This window comes from Canis lupus, chromosome 19 (genome assembly GCF_003254725.2).
Source record: "Canis lupus dingo isolate Sandy chromosome 19, ASM325472v2, whole genome shotgun sequence".
Lineage (NCBI taxonomy): Eukaryota > Metazoa > Chordata > Mammalia > Carnivora > Canidae > Canis > Canis lupus.
Genome location: NC_064261.1, coordinates 19,843,692 through 19,855,738, shown reverse-complemented (window position 1 = coordinate 19,855,738; position 12,047 = coordinate 19,843,692). Strand labels below are relative to the sequence as shown.

The following is a 12,047-nucleotide window of genomic DNA, read 5'->3' as shown; positions in this document are numbered from 1 at the left end:
AATTTTTCGATATTTTAAATAATTCAATAAGAATCCTTAGCAATAGCCTAGAACATACATCCCTAGTTATGTTCAAGGACAAACTACTCTATTTGTTAGATCAAACGGCTTCTTTTTCTTTCTTTCTCTTTTCTTTCTTTCTTTCTTTCTTTCTTTCTTCTTTCTTTCTTTCTTTCTTTCCTTCCTTTCTCTTTCTTTCTTTTTTTTTTAGGTTTTTCATACGTATTTGTTAAGTTTACTTCATAAAAGGTTAAACTGATTTACATTCTAAGTGTTTTGAAGGTCAGTGTTGCCAACACAGAATTGTATAAAATGTTCCCAGTATAGATAAAAGCTGCTCCATGAGGAGCAGGATGGTTTTTGCTTTTTTGTGAATAACAACACCTACTTCTGTCATTTGGTTGGTTTTAACTCCTATATTTTACTCCTGTTCTCAGTAGGTTTTAATGTCTTTGTTTGGTCTTGGCTGAATGTGTAAGCTCATCATCCTTTACATGTGCTATGAAATACTTTTGCACATACACAGTCTAATTGAAAATCACCAGGCAATTCTTGACTCATTCACACCACTATATATATATATATATATATATATATATATATATATATATATACATTTCTTTCAATTTGGCATTTAGGAACTGATAATGTAGAGCATGTGTGCTCTTAGTCCCAACAAGATCATTTTCATAATTTTTTTAAATTTAAGGCCAGCTTGAGTATTCATCTCAGAGGACCTCACTAACACTTCATTCTGTTTATCACCTCACCTTAAAAATATCTGTCCTGCTCAAGTAACTGATTAATTATTCCAGCATTATTTTCTTGTGCAGAAACAATGTTGCCATTCTACTTCTCAAAAAGGAAAGGATCTAGTGTTTATTAAGCATTTATTTGATAAAGAACCTAACACTTTATACTTGATTTCATTTAGCATTTTCAACAGTTCTGCTACACAGGTATCATTAATTTATGTTTATAGATCATAAGTTTGAAGCTATAATGATTTTAAGGATGGCTATCCCCAAGTCCAAAGGTCATGTTCTTTGTGTCTTTCCTTGTTAATTCTGTTTTCTTTTCCCATTCCTTTTTGTGATGGGAAATGTGATCAATATTCAGAAGTCCGTTATGAATTTGGAGCTGAGGGTTTGAGGCATGCAATATATCAGTGTGATATTTCAAAAGGTTTAGTCTGGTGGCAAAACAGACTGGTTTGTAGAGAGTTTAGAATGGAATAAGTGGACATGAACTCATAGTGATTATACTTGATCCACATTTAGAAACCAAATAGGCAAAACATGATGAAAGATTGGATATGGGAGATGAAAAAGAACAAGGTATCAAGGATGATGACTGGCATTTTGGGTTATGGAATTAAATGGATACTGAGGGCAGCCCCCATGGCACAGTGGTTTAGCGCCGCCTGCAGCCCAGAGTGTGATCCTGGAGACCCGGGATTGAGTCCCACATCAGGCTCCTTGCATGGAGCCTGCTTCTCCCTCTGCCTGTGTCTCTGCCTCTCTCTCCCTCTCTCTCTCTCTGTGTGTTTCTCATGAATAAATAAATAAATAAATCTTTAAAAAAAAATAAATAAATGGATACTGAATCAATGACTCAGATATGGAATATAGGACAAAATTTATCACTTAGTATTTGTATGGAAGAATCTGGAGCTTAGGGTGGAGGATTGGACTGGAAATACATTTGTGTGAAAGGTTTAAGTATAGAGAAAGTGACTGACATTCTAGCAGAAAATGCGATGGTCCAAGGACCAGATGTATAAGGACACATGAAGAAAATCATGGGCTGAGTTTGAGGACATCCAACATTTAATAATTGAGTGGAGGACAATAAATGGCAAAGAGAATGGAAAAAAAGGATGAGGAAAAGCCAACAAGAAAAGTGTTTCAAGAGGGAATAGTAAAGACTATAGAAAGGTGAGACAATGATAACAAAAAGCTAATGCTGAATTTGTCACCACGAATGTCACTGATGACTTTTTGAATAACATGTCTGGAGTAATAAGGGTAAAAGTCCCACTGATGTCAAGAAGTGAGTGAGAGAAAGCATAGAGACAATGAATAGAAGAAATTTGATTGGGGACAGAGGAGAGAAGACAGTGTCTGGAGAGTTATATAGGTTCTTGATTATTTATATATTGGGTTTAAATAAAGATATTTGAATAAGCTAATATTTAGTAACAATCCTTTTCCTTGGAAAGGAACAAATTAATAATAAAGAGAGAAAGGAAAATTGATAATGTAGGGAGCCCAGCTGGGAAGACTTCAAGATATAGGAGTGAGATTGGCCTTAGGAAAAAGGAGGGACAATATGGTGTTTTGCTTTGAAAACCTTTTTCACACCTTTATATATTAAAGCTGACTATATAGTCTTACTGCCTTAAACTGTGAATATAATACTTTTAAATCTACAATAATATTAAGATTAGATACTTAGTACAATTTAAAAAATTACAGAAACTTTTTAGAACTTTGCATCTATCCTCTTTTCACTTGGGAATTTAGTAGTTGTCTTAAAAGCAAAATAGTTCAGTATCCAGAAGTCTTTTGGTTTGTTCTCTTTATTTTCCTTTGCCAACGACAGTGGATCTCCAATTTAGATGTGCACAGAAATTGCTAAGTAAGATCATGTATGTGCTATCATACCCTTCATAGCATTGGAAATTATCATATTCATTTTTCATTTTTGTCAACTCAATGGACACTTTCTTATTTTCATATTAATTAATTATGCTTTTCCTTCTTCGACACACAGAATTTAGAGTGGGGAGTCTCTATAATTCTTATTTTATTTCTAAAACACAGTTAACATGCCCAGATTTTACTTATGTTGGATTATCAAGAATTTAAAGAAAAGTTCTAATCTTGGCCAAAGTAATCCTGTATTTGATCCCTTTAGCAAGTACCTACTACGAGAAACAAAATGTGAAAAAAAGTAACTCTTTCATTGGAAGAACTCACAAATTTGAATTTAAAGTCTGTATTCTTGACTATCAAGAAATCAAGGTTCATGTCCTATTACTATTATTTATTCCCAAACCTAGTGATAATCAACAATGTGTGTTAAGTATATGAATGAATGAATGAATGGTTGGTGAACTGTTATATCTAAATTGACATGGATTCTTCAAAAACAAACATAGCAGTGTTATTGTACACTATATTTTTATTGATCTCTGTGACAATTACTTGAAATTTAATATCACTAATCCTCACAACATCTGTAGAATAAGTATTTTTAATTCTATTTTACAAATAAGAAATTGAGGTGCTGAGATTTTAAGTAAATCATGCCAATTAACACAGACAGAAACAGGAAAATCTGGGAGTCAATTTTACGCCTGACTCCAGAGCACATTATCTTTCAGCCATGTTATGAATGGTGATATATGTTTGGGTTATAAAAACTTGCAATAATGAGTATATTTATTTCCTACCATAAGCTTTTACCCAGACAGGTCTATAGGGCAAAGATCCTAGAATTTTAGACATTGTAATTTGATTTGTCTTCTAGAGAGAACCATTAGATTTTCTCTTTGCATGGCGTACTATAGAAGCATGAAAAATAGGTTTTCAGATGGGCTTTCTTTCTGGAAAAAATAGAACTATATGTTCAGTCATTTAAGTATCCATGTTAGCTAATTTTGCCAAGATTTTGGAATTGCATTGGAAAACATGTCCTAGTTAAGTACAATATTAGTAAATTTAGTAATAACCCAGGACTTGTTTGATCCCAAATATTTAACTCTTTAAAAAAAAATCTAACTCTGGTTTTATTTCAAGGTGCTTTGAAAGGAACTCACCCTGAGTTCTATGAACTGCATCAAACTTTTCCAAAATATACCATAGAACCCCAACCTGATTTGGTGCTTCAGGGTAACTTGGCAATGAAAGTACTCACAGGCACTCATTTTTTGGTCTTCGGACCTTCAGATGGCCTTTCTGTGACCTAGCCATAAGCACTCTATTAATCTACTTTATCACAGGGATTAGTAAAGCAAGGGCTGCATCCTTCCACCAAGCACATCTGTTCCTAACTCTTCTTATCTCTCGATGTCTGTTTTGCCCAGTGCATCTATTCTTCATCAGCCATGGATGTCTATGCTTCTGAGGAGTCGTTTTCTATTTTCTGTCTTTTTTACTTCCACAAAAAATTTAAAAATAAAAATGTTCCTATTCTGTCCTTTCCTATCTTACATCTACTTTGGAATACATAAAATGTTTGAATTTGCTTGTAGAACACAATACAATATACTCACTGTTCCCATCAAGTTTTACCTTTTTGCTACTTTTAACAGGAATAGTCCTTATTTAAAGCTATGCACGATACTCACCAGAACCCAGAGTATTGTTTTTATATTTGCTTTAAATAACTGCATGAGTGGTTCTTTCTAGTGAGATCAATGTTTTTTTTTTTTTCACAAAATGAGTCATGCTAGTGGCAATCTCTTTATCTCTGATTCAGTCACATTGAAAGGAAGGAGGACATATGTTGGGCCTGGTTGATGGGGTGTCTCTCCATCTCCCCCAGCCTGAGACTGTGGTATAGGAAGTAAGGCAGTCTTATCAACAAGCACCTTTCTCCCAAGTTCAAACTGGGGATTACACAGAAAGAATCAGCTGCCTGTTCCTCCTCTTACTCTGTCTCTGAATAATAAGGGCTCTTTACTGGGTAGAAATCTTGTTGCATTAATTATAGCAGCAAATAAGCAGACAATCTGCTCAAAACAATCCCTAACTACTTCTGAATGACATGTTGATCTTTAAAGTTCAATTTTTAAAAATTAAGTATCTATTTTTATTAGTTCTTACAGTGATTAAGAGATACAATAGAACACAATTTACCTATATATTTAAATACTAACTTAAAGATGTAGTACTATGTTGTTCTTTCTATGTTTAGTTATAGTATAAAAAAGGAAGAAGTCATCATGGAACACGTCTATGCTTCCATCTTTCAGATTTTCACACTTTTACAAAGAGCTAAAAAATAAGGTTTACAGTGGAAATGCTGGTGACTTCTTGGTCAAGTAGTTCATGAGATTTTATATGTGTGTGAGTCTGTGTGTGTGTGCATAATAAATTCACATACACTCTAAAACATCAGCTACAAAGTAGCTTTTGATTATTTGTTTTAATGGCTATAAATTAATAAAATATTTCCTATGACCAAAGGGATCTTTTATTCAAGCACATGCTTACCAACATACTCTATGGTAGTTTCTGCTATTATAAGGCAGAACTCACAGCTGAAAATGGTTTAGGGTTTGTTGGGCTGCAGCATTTTGATAAATGGAGATAAATGATTAAAATCGTTCAGTCTTTCTAAGCCCTAGCAAAATATGACAGCATCTAAGTCTCTAAAGAGATTTATGTTTGCTCTTACAGCTGGTTGTCCATAGCTGTACCGTTCCCTGGGGAGCCCTGCAGACCTAGTGGATGATGAGAGTGTTTTGCAGCTGTAGGAGATTTAGATCCCTTTAAAGAGCTGCTTGAGCCACAACAAGCCAGTATTTCAAAAGAAAGTGAGCAAGGCCATAGGGTGTTCATGAAATTCCCAGCCTTAACCTGGGGAAGCTCACCTGTCAAAGCTGGCTCACTAAAACCTCCACTAAATTGTTAGCTGACACTACAAAACGTTTAAGATGTCATCGTGTGTTGTAAACAAATCCGTGCATTTCCACGTGTTGTTCCTGGGGCCAAAAAATAGCAAAACATAACAAGATATTGTGAGTAAAAGCATTCTTTTGGAAAAGTTCAGTTGTCTGAGGAAAGCATGATGTGGGAGAAAGTGGCTATGTCATATGTCACAGAAGTGGAAGGCTGGAGAAAGAATGAGAGGGAGGAAACTTTGTCTGTTGGGTGCCTTTTATGTACTAATAATGTTGACTCCCTGTTCTACGCTCTGCTCTGTGGTGGGCCCAGCCCTCTGTGGTGACAGCAAGGGAAAGAAAAACAGCCAAGAAGCAGGCTGCCTGAATTCGTTGCACTCCTGCACAAAAGAAGAATCATCAGAAGAATGAGCATCCACATTTTCCCAGCCCTAACTCCTCATGTCTGGGATTTCCTTCCAAGCAGAGAGGCAAACGTGTGACTCAGGCAAGTTGGCTATAGCATTGCCCAGTGTATACGTGAATGCCTGACACTCACTGGGTCAGCTAGGGAAGCTCCAATGCAGGTAACCAGAAGGATTCATTTCTTCTAGAGACTCAATATGATCAACTTATATAGAAGTCCATATTCTTGCCTCACGATTACATTCCTAATCTATATTACAAATACTTCCCAACCTTGTTTTAGAACTTCTTCCTTTTTAGTTTACAATATTTTTGAGATATGATTTATTTATAGCCAATTGGCCAAATCTTAAGTGTCTAGCTTGATAAAATTTTACTCATGTATATATCTGTTGTATTTGTTTTCTAATGCCGCATGACAGATTACCACAAATGTAGCAGTTTAGATGGCTAACACAAATTTCTCAGCTCACAATTCTGTAGATCAGAGGTCCAGGTACTTACCGTACAGGAGGATTCCCTGCTGAGGCTCTCAGAGTGGAAAGAAACATGTCACTGGCTGCATTCTCAGGGTCTTCTTGCAAATTCATTCAGGTGAGTAGAATTCAGTCCCTGAGAGTGCAGAATTGTCTTTTCTGGCTATTTCTCAGCAGCTATGCAGTTGCCCACACTCCTTGCCATGAGGCACACTCCATCTGCAAAGCCAGTGGTGGAAGACGTCTCTCCCTCTAAACTCTTTTCATGCTTCAAATATCTGTATCCAGGGAAATCTCTGCTACCTTGAAGGGCTGCCTTATTAGGTGAGGTTCACCCAGGATAGTCTCCCTTTTTTAAAGTCATTTATGCTACATAATATAACCTAATAAAAGACTGAAATCCACCATATTTCCAGGCCCAGGGGTTAAATACAGGAGATGTACACTAAGGAATGGGGATGTTGGGACCATCTTACAATTCTGTCTACCATATCTCAAGACAAAATCTATATAGCTGATCATGCCACAGCTTCGGAGTCATTGCTATTGATTTTTAGAAGTTCTTTGTATATTCTGGACTTGAGTCCTTTGTCAGATATATGTACTGCAATTCTATTTTCCTAATGTGTGACTTACCTTTCATTACTTACTAGAATCTTCGATGAGCAAAAGTTTTCAACTTTGATAAGAAGTTATTTTATTTTAAAATTTTATGATTAGAGCTCTATGCATTGTATTAAAGTGTTAAAAATATTTGCCTATACCAAGATCGTGAAGATTTTTGTGTTTTCTTCTAGGAACATTATAATTATAGCTTCCACATTATATCTCTGATCCATCTTGTTTTTTTTATATATATAGTACAAGGCAGGGATCAACGTTCAATTTTTTTCCTGTATGGATATCCAATTGCTCCAACACAATTTATTATGTACTTTTAAATTTATAATGGAAGTATTACCTGTGTTTTTCTCATTATTATGTCATTATCCTAACATGTTGACTCTATTGCCTGGGGACTAGGCAAGTTTGGAGAGTCCACCATATGTCATTTACATTCCTACATGTAGGGTGTGACAAGACTGCAAAGCCCTGATCACTCATTACCTGTGTGATTTCTCAGGGTTCTGTTAGGACCAAGTGACCTTGAAAGACGAGATGTTTCCCTGTGGGACAGAGTAAGCTTTCTTATTGCATCTTATCAAATCAGTGTATTTCCCAAAATTGATGCTTCTCAGCTATGATGGAAAGCTCTGTGTACACAGCAATATCTGGGCCATAGCAGGTCACTCCCAATGGACTTCTGGGTAAGGATATCTCATGCAAACATGCTGATGCTCTTGCTACTTACTGCGCCAGGAGTAATGAGGTCTCTTCTGACCCAGGAATTTCAGGCCTTTTGTCAGGATCTTTGAAACAGTAACAGACTAACTTACTTATCTTTTAAGAGGGAAAAAAATCACAGAGACCTGACTATGTTATCTTATTCAATCATCAAAACATGCTAGTAAATGGCCATCTTCATCACCATTTTGTAGATTATAACACCTAAACTGCATGAGGCTAAGGAACTTGCCCAGTTTCATTTAATTTCACAGCCAAAACTCATTTTTAACATTGAATAATTGTGAGATGTAGTGTAAATATAAAATTTTGTATAAAATATACACAGAATTTAAGGACTAGTTACATAATGAACACCCATGTAACCACCATGTAGGTCCTCTAGGCCAGAATCCCTGCAAGGGCCCCCTTATAACTTAAATCCCTCATTTCCTCTCCTAAAGGGAGATGGGTAATCCTAACCTTGATTTTCAGATAATTGTGTTTTCATTATAGTTAGCCATGTATATTTCCATTAACTGTCTGGCTCGAATTTGAACTATATATGTGATATATGGTCTATGAATTATTTTGTACAACCCTTTTTAAGATCAGCATTTCTAAGATTTATCATTATTGCTTGTAGCTCTCTGTTTCCCATGTTCAATGCAGCATGGTGCACTATACTAACATGCATACATTTCTTTATTCTACTGTTTCTGGGCATGTGAATTGTTTGTAGCTTTGAGCTATGACCAAAAACATTTTTTTTTTCTGTGAGAATTCTTATATCAGGTTTTGTTTTGTTCTTTTTTTTTGTTTGTGAGCTCATGCATTCATTTCTCTTCCATATATTCCTAGGAGTGGACTTTCTAGGACATTAGGTAGTACATGTTTTCCTTTATTAGAAAATGCTGTAAAGTTTTCCAAAGTGATTCTACCATTTTACACTCACAAAAACAGTGTATGAAAGTTCCAGACACTCCACATTCTCATACTTGGTTTTGAGGATCTTTTTTATTTTAGCCATCCTGTTTGTTATGCAGTGGTATTTCACTGTGCCTTTAGTTTTCATTCCTCTCATGACCACTGAGATTGATATGTCCATATAATTAGTGGACACTTGGATATCTTCTCTTGTGAAGGGTCTATATAAGTTTTTTGCCCAATTTTTAATTGGTTTGTTTTCCTTGTTTCCTATTGACTTGTAGGTATATCAAAGATATTTATCTGTTTTTGTTTAAAGGGCCTGACCTGTAAATTTATCCCATAATTTCTTGCTCCCTTTCTGTTGGCCTGAACTATCACATGGACACAGTTTGAAGGCAATGTGAAAAGAGCATTCTTATCTGGGTGACAATGTGCTTAACCAAAACTTCACTATAGAAATGGGTAAAGCACAGATATTGTGGAGGACAGCCAGCCACTTCTGCTCTACTAGGGCTGGCCTTAAAAATTTGAGTGTTCATTAGTGCTATGCCATGCACGTGGAACTTTGCTGAACTAGCTATAGGAACATCCAGAGTATCAAAAATTATTATTAAAATTCTGCTTGGTTTAAGGAGAGTCTTGAGTGGAAATAAATTTTTTTTTAATAGCAATTCATTCATGATCAGCCCTCCCTATAATACCAGACCAAGCTATACTTCTATAATTTAACATGCACCTAAGATCTGGCATAGCTTGATGGTGTTTTCTGATATTTGGCATGACCCATACAAATATACCAACTCCTAAAATTACCTACCAAGGCCACATTAGTTAAAATCTGACTACACAACCATAAAAACCATTCACATGAACATGTAGACCCTGACAAACTGATAGCATTAAAAAGCCACACGGTCTGCTTCCATCTGCAAGTATAACACTGCTAGCCAGATCCCATTCCTTGTCAGCGCCTTGACTAGTGCTCCTGACATTGGTGAATTGACTCAAGTGAGACTCATTAGTTAGGCAAATGGAAATCGAAAGTCTGCCCTTTTCTGATAGAGAGTTGAAGATTGTGGCTTAGGTATGCAGCAACAATAGTTTCCAAACACTGAGTCCTGAATTAGGAAGATTTGACCAGCAGGCAGCGCTGGATGATCACAGGCCTCCTGTTCTAATGAGAGTGCCTTTTCTAGCCAACTTCTAACAGGGTTAAAAACAGAAGAGAGTGCATGCCCTGTGCAGGGGGGCATATTCCAAAGAGGAAAGACAATGAGGCTGGCCCACAAGTCACCATGCATTAGCCATTCCTATAGATAGTCCTCTTTTCATAAGAATCAGTGAGTAAAGGAAACATCAGAAATGATTTTGCCTACCCACCCCCAAATACTCGCTTTGCAGGAGATATAGTTAGAATGATACAGAAAGACTTGTATAAACGGTTGAACAGTAGTGTGTGAAATAAATGCATAAAAATAAGGTGATAAGTTTAATATTATATAAAGCAGAACTAAAGGAAAAGAGATGTACCTGAGACAGAAATTTTATTCTGCTAAAGTATTCTGTTCAAAATAACAGAGTCGAGTCATTGGAGCTTCTTCTTGATGTGCCCCTCTCCCGCTTTCGTGAAGTTTCCTCACAGCCTGGCCCCCAAGCACCAGTCCTCGCTCGCACCTCAAACGAAGAACCAAGGCTGCCTCGGGCCCCCAAGCCGGAGGAGACGGCGACCTCTCAGCACTTGCCGAAGGGAGAAAAAGAACAGCAAGAAGCAATTGAACATATTGATGAAGTACAAAATTAAATAGACTTAATGAACAAGCCGGTGAGGAGATTTTGAAAGTAGAACAGAAATATAACAAACTCCGCCAACCACTTTTTCAGAAGAGGTCAGAATTGATCGCCAAAATCCCCAATTTTTGGGTAACAACATTTGTCAACCATCCACAAGTGTCTGCGCTGCTTGGGGAGGAGGATGAAGAGGTGCTGCATTATATAAGAGTCAAAGTGACAGAATTTGAAGATATTAAATCAGGTTACAGAATAGATTTTTATTTTGATGAAAACCCTTACTTCGAAAATAAAGAATTTCATCTGAATGAGAGTGGTGATCCATCGTCAAAGTCCACTGAAATCAAATGGAAATCTGGAAAGGATTTGACGAAACATTCAAGTCAAATGCAGAATAAAGCCAGCAGGAAGGGACAGCACGAGGAACCAGAGAGCTTCTTCACCTGGTTTACTGACAGGTGCAGATGAGTTAGGAGAGGTCATCAAAGATGATATTTGGCCAAATCCATTACAGCACTACTTGGTTCCTGATATGGATGATGAAGAAGGAGAAGGAGAAGATGTTGATGATGATGATGAAGAAGAAGGATTGGAAGATATTGATGAAGAAGGAGATGAGGATGAAGGTGAAGAAGATGAAGATGATGATGAGGGAGAGGAAGGAGAGGAGGATGAAAGAGAAGATGACTAATGAAACACTGATGGATTCCAACCTTCCTTTTTTAATTTTCTCCAGTCCCCCTCCTCTTGTGCTCATTCACCCTGTTTTTTGAAGTCTCTTTTCTCTCCCATTATACCATTGTTCTCAACTTATTTTGGGGGGAAATACCTTGAGCAGAATACAGCGGGAAAAGAATCTCTACCCCTTTCTGTTCCAAATTCATATTTTATTTTACACCACCGTGCTCTGTGGGAAAAAAGAAAAACCTTCTGCTCCCTTAGCTCTGCTGGAAGCTGGAGGGTGCTAGGCCCCTGTGTAGTAGTGCATAGAATTCTAGCTTTTTTCCTCCTTTCTCTGTATATTGGGCTCAGAGATTACACTGTGTCTCTATGTGAATATGGACAGTTGGCACTTACCAACATGTACCCGTCTACTTTCTCTTGTTTGAAAAAAGAAAAAAAACTTTAAAAAAATGGGATTATAGAAGGTCAGCAAAGGGTGGGTTTGAGATGTTTGGGTGGGTTAAGTGGGCATTTTGACAACATGGCCTCTCCTTTGGCATGTTTAATTGTGTTGTTTAACAGACATCCTTGCAGTTTAAGATGACACTTTAAAAAATAAAATAAAATAAATAAATTAAAAAAAAGATGACACTTTTATTTATTTTTATTTTAAGATGACACTTTAAAGATAAAACTCTCCTAATGCTGACTTGAGCCCTGCCACTCCATGGGAGAATCAGCAGAACCTGTAGGATCTTATTTGGAATTGACATTCTCTATTGTAATTTTGTTCCCGTTTATTTTTAAATTTTCTTTTTGTTTCACTAGAA

General features: G+C 36.6%; 1 pseudogene; it reads left to right on the top strand.

Annotated features, from left to right (window-relative positions):
• Positions 1 to 1,854: 1,854 nt before the first annotated feature.
• On the top strand, positions 1,855 to 11,831 carry LOC112642692 (protein SET-like; annotated as a pseudogene).
• Positions 11,832 to 12,047: the final 216 nt, after the last annotated feature.